We start from the raw sequence: 12860 nt of genomic DNA, 5'->3' as shown, positions 1-12860 counted from the left end.
GCGGGACCCCCCCAGACCGGGGCGCGCACCCGGCCCCCCTGCATCGGCAGGCGGACGCGCAACCACTGCGCCACCAGGGAAGCCCCCATCATGTGGGTTTATCACTGGGCTACAAGGAGGCAACACAACTACATGCTTTGCTGTCTGTGTGTGAACTGAATAACAGACGTGCAGTGACCAATCAGTGACAGACTTTGAAAAAAAGTGACATGATTGGTCATTGGTCATGATGCACAACTGTTATTCACCTAGTGATCTGTGGACTAAAGAGCTACCAGCAAAGTTTGCATTCCATGCAATTATAGTTAATAAACTGTGGTAACTGAAATTTGCATCATGCTGTTGGGTGACTGGTGAAATTCTGTATACCAGAACCGTGCAAAATGAGGACTACCATATTTATTGGTTATATGGACATACTCTTTTGTGAAGTACCTAATCATCTCTTTTGCCCTTTTTTTTTTTTTTGCGGTACGCGGACCTCTCACTGCTGTGGCGTCTCCCGTTGCGGAGCACAGGCTCCGGACGCGCAGGCTCAGTGGTCATGGCTCACGGGCCCAGCCGCTCCGCGGCATGTGGGATCCTCCCGGACCGGGGCACGAACCCATGTCCCCTGCATCGGCAGGCGGACTCTCAACCACTGCGCCACCAGGGAAGCCCTCTTTGCCCTTTTTTAAATGATAAATTATCTTTTTCTTATTGAAAATATAAGAATTCTTTATATATTCTGGGAATTTGTACTTCTTTGGTTATATATTTCAGATATCTTCTCCAACTCTGTGATTTTCCTGTTCGGTACATTAAGGTATTTTTCAATGTAATGTAGCTCAGTTTATCAAATGTTTCCTTTATAGTTTGTTCTTTTTATGTTATGTTTAAGAAATCTGCCAATTCCAAGGTCATAAAGGTATTTTCCTATGTTATCTTCTAAATGCTGTATTGTTACAATGCCTTTCATATTAGACTTATAATCACATGGAATTATTTTTATGAGATAAAGTAGAGAACAAGATATGCATATGCATGTCCAGTTGGCCCAGCCTTAAAGAGATCATCCTATTCCCTACTGCTGTGCAAAATCACCTTTGTTTCAAATCATGCCCATAGAAGTGTGAGTCTGTTTCTGGTCTATTATGTCTATTAGTATATGTGTCTCTTCTTCCACTGATTCCACACTATTTTACTTACTATAGCTTTCTAAGAAGTCTTGGTCCCTAGTACAATAACTTTTTCTTCACAATATTTTTGGCTATTTTGGGCCCCTTTTATTTCCATGTAAATATTTGGATCAGCCTGTTGATTTAATAAAATTAAACATACTGGAATTTTGATTGAGTTTGCATTGAATTTATAGATAAGTTCTGGAAAAATGACATCTATACTGTGTTTATGTATGTATGTATATATGTGCATACATATACACACACATAGTTTTAAAACCCCATTCTTTGTCTTTTCTTCTTTCAGTCTTGTCTCCTAATATTCTTTTTTTTTTTAAATTAATTAATTAATTAATTTTTTGGCTGTGTTGGTTCTTTGTTGCTGCACGCGGGCTTTCTCTGGTTGTGGCGAGTGGGGGCTACTCTTCGTTGTGGTGTGTGGGCTTCTCATTGCGGTGGCTTCTCTTGTTGCGGAGCACGGGCTCTAGGCACGCGGACTTCAATAGTTGTGGCACGTGGGCTCAGTAGTTGTGGCTCACGGGCTCTAGAGTGCAGGCTCAGTAGTTGTGGCGCACGGGCTTAGTTGCTCCGCGGCATGTGGGATCTTCCCGGACCAGGGCTCGAACCCATGTCCCCTGCATTGGCAGGCGGACTCTCAACCACTGCGCCACCAGGGAAGCCCCCTAATATTCTTGATAATTTTTTATTTATTGGCAAATGTAGTGCAGTAAGATGTAGAAATAATTTGAGGTTCTCAATGATAGCTATCTTTATCCAAAGAGGGTGCATTTTTACTTTGGGCAGGAGTTAAGCTAGGTGGATCTCACCTTAATCCGAAGAAGGATTGAGTTGATTTGGAGTCTGTTTTTAGCCTTGTGAATGCTGTCCTATTTCTGGTTCACCAGAAATAGGGTAGAACCTTTGTTGGGGGGAGGATTTCCCAACTGAAAATCGGTGGGCCTCATAATCCTATTTTTGCCATTCCTGTTCTTTAAGACTGGTGGATGTTTTTTGCAGCTTCTCAGTCCCTGATTAAGTGCCTTGAGAGGAAATCCAGGCCAGATACAGGCCACCTCTTGGAACTTCGCTCATCTCAGGGATTTTGCTCCTAAAGTCTTTACTGCTTTGGTAACTGCCCAGATTTTTAAAAAACGTGAGGGGATCCAGCTTTTCACATTGTTCCAAGTGGGACAGTTAGTCTGTGACAAGTTAGTCTACCATCACCACAGGTAGAAATTCTGGCTTCTTTTTTTAAAGAGACACCTAATCAGAGACCTACTGATACAGCCTGTGAGGCCTCAGAAAGCTCTGCTTGCTCCCCGTGTCATCCTGATTGATCTGAAATTCTTTCTATGCTGATGACATGTTAAATAGCAGAAGTGTGCATTTCCCGTGAAAGTCTTTGGGTAGACTTTCTTTGTGACATTCTCCTGGTTTGGTGTCTTAGCTTAGCCTTTGAATTGAAGAGGTGGCGTTTGTTGAGAGTCCTAGCAGGTTATAGTAAAATGAGGGTCAGCAGAAAGAGGAGCAGGACAGAATCTCTGGGTCACTAAGGCCTCGCATGAAGGCAGTGAATGAGAGAGGGCAAGCCTAGAACCAGGGCCTCAAAGGCAAGGTGTTTGGCCTGCAAAGTGCTGAAAACTGAAGGCAAACTCTGTTTACACAGTCATTCGAAATTAGTTTGGTACTGAAATGGAGTCAGCGCAGAATGGGCTTCAGACATAGCTCCAAGACATACAGGCTACTCACTTTGGAAAAAAATCTGATTAAGCTCTCTGAGTATATGTGTAGAATGGTGACAGTTCCTTACTTACTGCTAGTGGGAGGATTAAATGGGACAATGTGTATAAAGCATAGGTGCTTATGCATGGTAATTCTCTTTCCTTCCCCAGTCAAATTCAATGGAATCAAACAGGAAGCAACCAAAGGGGTATTTTTTCCTAGATGGTCAGATGTCTTTGCAAACGTATCTATATGGTAACACATTTAACATGGCAGTAAAGCAATTTTGGAAAGAGAGAAACTATTTTGGTGCTTTAGGAGATCAATTATTTATTGTCAAAAATAATTCTGTTTCTTGATGCTACAGGGCTTTCTAGGAAATAGGACGATAGTGAATGACTTAATTTTCTGATGAAATATAACTGTCTGTGGGATGGGATGTGGCAAATTCATAGTACGATGCTTATGAGATTAAATCCAAAATCTTTACATTTCCTTCATCTCTTAAAAAGCTATTCTGTTTGGAACATTAGTGTGAAGAAGAGTGCTATCTTGGGGGAGGGGGATTTGAAAAAAAACTCCTATTTCCTTGATAGTTACACTCTGGCCAAGATCTGCAAATTGGGGCTTATGGTAATTTTTTAGAGAAATTTAAATATACCTCTTTGCTTACAAAAAGTCCCATGGCACAACAAAAAACAAGTGAATGTGTACTTTCAGTTGAAATGTTGTTGAATACATATTAAAATGTACGTAAACATAATATATTCGTGTCATAATAAATGAGATAATTTGATTATTAGGAAAATTAGGGTTATCTATCTTTTGAAATCAAAGTTATAGCTCTCCAAGTGTACAAATGAGTATCTGCATGAAACTTAACCTTGTGGCATTTCTCTTGGTGCATTTATTGCTTTTTTTAATGAAAAACTTTAGTTATTTATTTAGCTATTTGTAAATTAATGCTGACCTATATCATACTTAATCTAAAGCACAAAGTTTAAAAAGGGAAAATGAATTACCACATTTATAAATAGTTCTTTCTGATGGGGGGTTATTTATTTATTTTTTGTAGAAACTTTTCCACATGAGCTTTTTGTGTGAAAAAATTAAAACTAATTTTGACAATTGATGAATAAAGGTACTTTTTCTATCTAACCCAAAGTGACAATTATACACTCGTAAAATTATAAAGACTTTATAAGTGGATAAGCAGGTTTTTCTTATGGGCTTCCCAGCACATTCTGTCCCCTGTAGGAAGTTATCCACAGGAAGTCAGATTACTCCTAAAGCAATGTCCAGTGAGTGAAGAGCCAGAATAGAGGAATAGGCTCTAGAACTTTGATGTCCAGAGATCTCCTCTAGAAACACTCCTACCAATGGGCCAGCGTCGTTGTGTCATTAGTTTCTTGGTGCTAAAGATCTCTAGGGGTGTTTAAAGTGGTATTTATTTGTGTAAGTATTTAATGAAAAGTTTCTTTAAAAATTTATGACTTCTTTAAATCCTGTTTCTAGAACAATGAAATATAGTGGAAATTTGGAATAAGACTTTGATCCAATTTTTTCATTCTTCCTCTTTTAGTCTATGTGGTTGGACAAAGCAGTTAACTTCTCTGAACTTTATGTTTCCTCTCTGAAAATGAGAGAATTGGTCTAGAATTCCAGATGGTGTCCAAGACTCCTCCCAGCTCTCAGGTTTCTATAATTAAAGACATATTTAAGACTTCTCTAGCGGAACTCAACCACTCTTTTTGTAATTATTTCTTGATTTTATGCAATCACTAACTAATAGAGTCTCTCTTTGTCTCCAGCCTATAAAAACATATACACTAAACATCTGTTTTTTTTTTCAGCTGTTCAGATTTACTGAGAGAGTCTAGATTTGTTAACCTATAAGAATGAGACTTATATAGCACAGGGAACTCTTCTCAATACTCTGTAATGACCTATATGAAACAAGAATCTAAAAAAAAGTGGATATATGTATATGTATAACTGATCTACTTTGCTGTACAGCAGAAACTAACACAACATCTTAAATCAACTAGACGTCAATAAAAATTTTAAAAATAAATAAATACAATGGCCATGAACCTTGCATTCTGTCCAAGGTCAGTTCTTCTGGAGCTCAGTTTAAAACAAACAAAAAAGAATGAGGCTTGATTATAAAGTAATGAAAAAGTGTATTGCACACCCCCCAGTGTCTACATGGCTAAATACATGTCGGGTTTTAACGCAGTCACTCAATAAGCTGCGTGTTTATTCTACCGAAGCTACCATTACTCTTGCAAGTCCTCTTTTGGAGTTGCCTTTAGGCAGAAAGTCGCCCAAGCAACTCTCTCCTTGCTTGATCGAGTATGTCTCAATTTTGACCCCAAATGATATATTTTGGCTTGCTTGTTTGAGCCTCTTTTATTACTCTCACTTCTGAATGACAGCACTGTCCAGAAATCAAGGCCACTGTCATAGGAAGTTTTTCCAACTTATCTAAGCGTGTTTTCTGCAGATGTTAAGCACTACATAAATCTTGCTAAAGAGAAAGTGCGGAAGGCTCTGAAAATAATTCAGAGGGAATTCAAAACAACTGCCTTTTGATCAGTTGCAGCTTCACTGGAATAAGTATATTGTATTCAAATGCAAATAGGATGTAAGTTACATATATATAACTTATGTATATATATATATATATATATTTCACACACACACATATGCACACCCCTCCGACTGCGTACCAGGTACTAAACCTCATGATTTACCCATATAATGTCACTTGAACCTTGTGCTCACTATTTGAGTGATTATTTGAAGGAGATGATAACTTATTGAAATAGGGAAATTTTAGCATCCTCGTATAAAAAGGAACTTTCCATACTTTAGAGCCACACCTCCTGTGTTTGTTCATTCATTGTTCATAAAATTCTCTAGATGAGAATAGCTGTGGCTGTCTTTACTACGCTCTATTTCAACCCTGCACAGCCCTTATAATAAGTAACCTCTTTGTGTTTTATATCTTAAATTCATTATGATGCATTTAAAGAGAAATTGTCTTCTTACTCTGGTCTCAATACAAGGAACTGTTTACCATCACCCTTAGAATTCCCTGTAGTGTGAGTTTTCTCTTGTTTCAGGGCCTTCCTCTGTCTGTTACTGGAGTAACCGTTTATTTAGCAGTTCTTTTAAAATAGAGAGAAGTCTGTCATGTGTGGAGTCTTACATTAGGCTAAACACCAAAAGGTCTTACACCTGCATAACTGTGATATGTTCTTAGTTATTAAGTGACATCATCATTATGACACAAGTGATCTTTATACTCATTTGGATAAGTGTGAGCCCAAGACCATCCTTTCTAAACGGTAACTGCATGTACCAAACCCTTTTAAGACATCATCAGCCAGGAATACAGGTACTGGTCCTGTGGTCCCCAAGTGGAATCATTGAGTTTTTAGAGAGGCTGCTGTCTAGGTAGAATTGGGGGGACTTTTGTGTTTCTGACCCACCAATAAATGTTGCTGCTGACAAATATTAGCGTGACAGGTTAGGTTGCTGTCACAATACTGCACAAATAATAATTATTTTACAATGTATATATGGAGATCGCCCAGAATAACTGCTGTTTTCTTTAGCACAGAATCTCCAAAAGTTCAGAATATCATCGATTTGGGGAGAGAGTGAGGGGAAGACTGCAGAAAAACCTGTCGACACTTACAAAAGCTTCATTTGGTTTTCAATCAGTTGAAGGACTTTCCAGAAGATGGTACTTGTGAAATTGATCTCAATTAAAATCAGCCCAAGTGCGGCTCTCCCACAATAGCTCCGCGGGCCCTGGGAGAGGCGGCGTGCTACTCCGCTATCATAGCACCAGCACCTGTCTGGACTACCCTGGCACTTATCCTGTTTTTAATTTTCACCTCAGCCTTTTCTTCTAAGCAGTCTTTGACCTCCGAGGCACCCCTAACGAACTCCTTTCAGCGTGTGCGCCTCTCCAGTTCCGAGTTATAATGGAAATGCTGTGAGGAACAGGGGTGCGGGCCGTCTTTCACCTCTGACAGCAGGGCCGGCACGTGGCTCGCAGCTGTCAGGACACTGACACGCCCCTGCAGCAGGATAATTGGGTACTTGAGGAAGATTCATAATGCAATATGCTGCAGAGCTCCGTGTCCTGCCCTCAGGGCAACAAGGGGCACCCAGGGGAAGAGAGAGAGAGAAAGCTTCGATGGGAGATTGAAATCTGGTCTTGATAAATAATAATCTATTAATAATAGGACAGGATGACGACTTTGGTTCTAAAGAAGGCCACGATCCATGCAGCTTGGGGGATGATTTTTAAAGATTTCAAGAGTGAACTTTATGGAAGGTGAATCAAAGCCAGGTTAGAGTGCAAGTCAGAAAGATGCGGAACATCCCGTACAAGAGGAAGCGGGCAGCGTCACATGGAGCAGGCCTTTTCATACCAGGAAGTTTGTTGTTTTAATCAAAGCAAGCCGTCTGACAGCTCATTATTAAGAGACAGCAAGAAGTGACTTTATTAATATAGCGTGGAGTTGGTTCCTCTGCAAATTAAAGTCCTTTGTTCACTTGTGACAGTTTGCTGAGGAGGCATCTGTTAAGGGGTACCAAGCGGGATAACACTTAAAAAGTGTAATGTGATAACAATTAACCTATAATTCCTTTTTCTTATATTCCTCCCTTTCAATTTTATTAGATAAATTTATCATGAAAGGTGACGAAGACAAAATCTTTCACGTGATTTCCTTGCGAAGTGGCCCCTTGTGATTGGTATCATCTGTCACAAACTTATCGGTGTTTATTTCCCCCAATAGTGATGATTTTGTTTATGGAATGTGACAGGTTGGTGGTTACTGTGCCTGCCTTGATTGAGAAAGGCCAGGAGTCTTCATTAAACATAATATTTTACTGGGAAAAATAATGACGCGGTTGATGTATTCAGTCAGCGTGTGTTGTGTTACCAAACAGGAGACAGAAATTTTAGGTAATATTATGTAATATCAGAGCTTTGAAAAAAGCTTTTTCCTTCTGTAGTGATATCCTGGGAATTCTGAAATCCTGAATCAGTAAGTAGTCAAGAAAAAGCATTTTGATTATAAGAGATTTATGTTTGACGATCTGGAAAATGATTTTGAAAGGCAGAAGTGAGCATCTGTAAATAACAGCCCATAATAGAAAAGTCTCACATCCACTTCAAAGTTCTGTCACAGTCTGGATTTTGAAGGCTACGTAACATCACTCTTCTGTCCTCGGTGTTTTCCCTCTTACATTTTTACTGCCCTGGAAATCAGAGTGAATTTGACCTATGAAAGAAATATGAGGACTCTAGGCATTTAAATAAGGAATGATGTTGCATTTGTCCTCCTTGGACAATGAACAGAAACTTCTATGACTTGTTGAATTCACATTTTCTGGTTGGTTAGTTAAATATTATCAGAGATAAATTTCCTCTTGGGAATTTTTTTTTTTTTTAAGAGATCAGCTTTAACTTTCTAGGACGTTTTACCATAACATTTCTAAAAATCAAAATGCCTGAGTTATTCTTAGACCAATAGTGCAGATACGTTCAAATTGTTCCTTATCTTGGGTGATAATTTAGGTGTTTCCATAGTTTTGCTTCCTGATAGCTAGAGAATGCAGGGCAAGTGTAATAAGTGGATCAGGACATTAATAAGTAAATGATAATATATTGCCATTTAAAGTTCCTGCCAATAGAAACAAAGAATGTAACTCAATTCTTTCAACTTGCATTATGTCTTTAAAAAAACCCTATGGACGTTCTTTCATTCACTTACTCATCGAGTATTTACTCAGAATCTCCTGTGTGCTAGGTATTGTGCTAGCTACTAGCCTACAAAGATGAATAAGACAGGGTCCTTGTCCCAGAGGATTTAAGGCCAGTAAGCACCACACACTGTAATAAGGGCCAGGTGAGAACTTTGCAGAGGGCACACCAGGTACATTACGAAGAGGGGTACTATATAAATATTTACACACATATATACATATGTATACTCAGACTTCTTATAATAATTCTTCTGTATATTATGCAAATAATCCAAAAGTGTTTAGAAGAATAGAGAAAATTTCTGCTTCCCTTAATTAATCTCTTCCTTATTTTCCATATCATCTGACAATTATCAAATGAACACCTCCCAGTTGAGACAAACTAGGTAGAATTTTCTTCATGACATGCCCAGACACGACTCTGGTTTTGGGTAAAGATGACTAGCTGGTGGACCTGTGGAGAGGCAGGCAGGCAGTTTGTGGGGTTCACTGAGGGACCTAGTTCTTCCTGAGCTCTCTAGCCGCGCCTCTTCCCCCCACCCCATGCTCCCAGGTTCCTCACGCGTATATCTGCCCCTTCCACCCTCTGAACTCATCTTTTTCTGCTCCTCCCTTCACGCTCCACTGTGGGTTTGTGCTCTGTTCTGCACTGCTCAGTTAGTACCCACCCAATTCAACAAGTCAACTTGCGCTAAGTTCGGAATGTCAAATGATGGCTCAGCCAGTCTGTCTCACCTTTCTTCACAAAATAGCAGACATAGGAAATGACAGCATTTGTGCAGACATCCTGAGGTGACACACAGGCACTTAGGGCCTGAGGCCATCACCTGGGCTCCTGCCACCTTGGCCCCACTGGCCACCAGCAGCCTGCAGGGATGATGAATCAGGTACATGGGTTACCCTTTGCCCCATCTGAGCCCAGCATACAGACTGGGACTTCTGATTTTCATCCCTCCCTATAACATTCTGGCATTTTATTAGGAACCTCCGGTGCCCAAATATAAAAAGGAGGGGTGTCCAGCTTGGTAGTTCAGATCTCTGGAATTTGCCCAGCCTGTGCTGAAAATCTGGCTCTATTCCATGAGCGGAGTGACTGTGGGCTGTCTGTTTCACTTTTTTGTATCTCAGTGCCCTCCTCATGGGTTTTTTATGGTTTTTTTAAAATTTTTATTTTATTTATCTTTTTACACAGCAGGTTCTTATTAGTTATCCATTTTATCCTTGTGGGGTTTTAAAGTGGATTGGATTCTATGAGTTAACGTACATAAAACAGTCAGTGTGGAATTTCCAGGCAGTGCATGTTCCATTAAACAGTCTTGCCATTGTCGGTGGGTATTTTAGACAGTAACAAGGCCAGTGGAACAGACATTGAATAAGAGAGAAAAATATTTTAAGCCTCCTATCTCACAGCAAATAACCTATGTGTGAAGATGGCGGACTAGAAGGACGTGCTCTCACTCCCTCTTGTGAGAACACCAGAATCACAACTAGCTGCTGGACAATCATCGACAGGAAGACAGGAATTCACCAAAAAAGATACCCCACATCCAAAGACGAATGAGAAACCATAATGAGATGGAAGGAGGGGCGCAATCACAGTAAAATCAAATCCCATAACTGCTGGCTGGGTGATTCACAGACTGGAGAACACTTATACCACAGAAGTCCACCCACTGGAGGGAGGGTTCTGAGCCCCACGTCAGGCTTACCAACCTGGGGGTCCAGCAACAGGAGGAGGAATTCCCAGAGAATCAGACTTTGAAGGCTAGTGGCATTTGACTGCAGGACTTCGACAGGATTGGGGGAAACAGAGACTCCACTCTTGGAGGGCACACACAGAGTAGTGTGTGCATCGGGACCCAGGGGAACGAGCAGTGACCCCATAGGAGATTGAACCAGACCTACCTGCTATTGTAGGACGGTCTCCTGCAGAGGCGGGGGGTGGCTGTGGCCCACCGTGGGGACAAGGACACTGGCAGCAGAAGTTCTGGGAAGTGCTCCTTCGCGTGAGCCCTCCCTGAGTCCGCCATTAGCCCCACCAAAGAGCCCAGGTAGGCTCCAGTGTTGGGTTGCCTCCAGCCAAACAACCAACAGGGAGGGAACCCAGGCCCATCCATCAGCAGTCAAGCGGATTAAAGTTTTACTGAGATCTGCCCACCAGAGCAACAGTCAGCTCTACCCACCACCAGTCCCTCCCATCAGGAAAGTTGCACAAGTCTCTTAGATAGCTTCATCCACCAGAGGGCAGACAGCAGAAGCAAGAAGAACTACAGTCCTGCAGCCTGTGGCACAAAAACCACATTCACAGAAAGACAGACGAGATGAAAAGGCAGAGGGCTATGTACCAGATGAAGGAACAAGATAGAACCCAGAAAAACAACTAAATGAAGTGGAGATAGGCAACCTTCCAGAAAAAGAATTCAGAATATTGATAGCGAAGATGATCCAGGACCTCAGAGAAAGAATGGAGGCAAATATCGAGAAGATGCAAGAAATGTTTAGCAAAGACTTAGAAGAATTAAAGAACAAACAAACACAGATGAACAAAACAATAACTGAAATGAAAACTACACTAGAAGGAATCAATAGCAGAATAACTGAGGCAGAAGAACGGATAAGTGACCTGGAAGACAGAATGGTGGAATTCACTGCTAAGGAACAAAATAAAGAAAAAAGGATGAAAAGAAATGAAGACCGCCTAAGAGACCTCTGGGACAACATTAAACGCAACAACATTTGCATTATAGGGGTCGCAGGAGGAGAAGAGAGAGAGAGAAAGGACCAGAGAAAATATTTGTGGAGATTATAGTCAAAAACTTCCCTAACATGGGAAAGGAGATAGCCACCCAAGTCCAGGAAGCGAAGCAAGTCCCATACAGGATAAACCCAAGGAGAAGCATGCCGAGACACATAGTAATCAAACTGGCAAAAATTAAAGACAAAGAAAAATTACTGAAAGCAGCAAGGGAAAAACAACGAATGACATACAAGGGAACTCCCATAAGATTAACAGCTGATTTCTCAACATAAGTGCTACAAGCCAGAAGCGAGTCGCATGATATACTTTAAGTGATGAAAGTGAAGGAGCTACAACCAAGATTACTCTACCCTGCAAGGATCTCATTCAGATTCCATGGAGAAATCAAAAGCTTTACAGACAAGCTAAAGCTAAGGGAACTCAGCACCACCAAACCAGCTCCACAAAAAATGCTAAAGGAACTTCTCTAAGTGGGAAACACAAGAGACGAAAAGGACCTACAAAAACAAACCCAAAACAATTAAGAAAATGGTCATAGGAACATACATATAGATAATTACCTTAAACGTGAATGGATTAAACGCTCCAACCAAAAGACACAGGCTTGCTGAATGGATACAAAAACAAGACCCATATACATGCTGCTTACAAGAGACCCACTTCAGACCTAGGGACATGTACAGACCGAAAGTGAGGGGATGGAGAAAGATATTCCATGCAAATGGAAATCAAAAGAAAGCTGGAGTAGCAATACTCATATCAGATAAAATAGACTTTAAAATAAAGAATGTTACAAGAGACAAGGAAGGACACTACATAATAATCAAGGGATCAATCCAAGAAGAAGATATAACAATTATAAATATATATGCACCCAACATAGGAACACCTCAATACATAAGGCAACTGCTAGCAGCTATAAAAGAGGAAATCGCCAGTAACAAAATAATAGTGGGGAACTTTAACACCTTACTTACACCAATGGACAGATCATCCAAAATGGAAGTAAATAAGGAAACAGAAGCTTTAAATGAGACAATAGGCCAGATAGATTTAATTGATATTTATAGGACATTCCATCCAAAAACAGCAGATTACACTTTCTTCTCAGGTGCGCACGGAACATTCTCCGGGATAGATCACATCTTGGGTCACAAATCAAGCCTCAGTAAATTTAAGAAAACTGAAATCATATCAAGCATCTTTTCTGACCACAACACTATGAGATTAGAAATGAATTACAGGGAAAAAAACCTAAAAAACACAAACTCACGGGGGCTAAACAATACATTACTAAATAACCAAGAGATCACTGAAGAAATCAAAGAGGAAATCAAAAAATACCTAGAGACAAATGACAATGAAAACATGACGATCCAAAACCTATGGGATGCAGCAAAAGCAGTTCTAAGAGGGAAGTTTATAGC

The sequence above is a fragment of the Physeter macrocephalus genome, chromosome 10 (assembly GCF_002837175.3).
Source record: "Physeter macrocephalus isolate SW-GA chromosome 10, ASM283717v5, whole genome shotgun sequence".
NCBI classification, from domain to species: domain Eukaryota; kingdom Metazoa; phylum Chordata; class Mammalia; order Artiodactyla; family Physeteridae; genus Physeter; species Physeter macrocephalus.
This window is presented reverse-complemented; position numbering follows the sequence as displayed.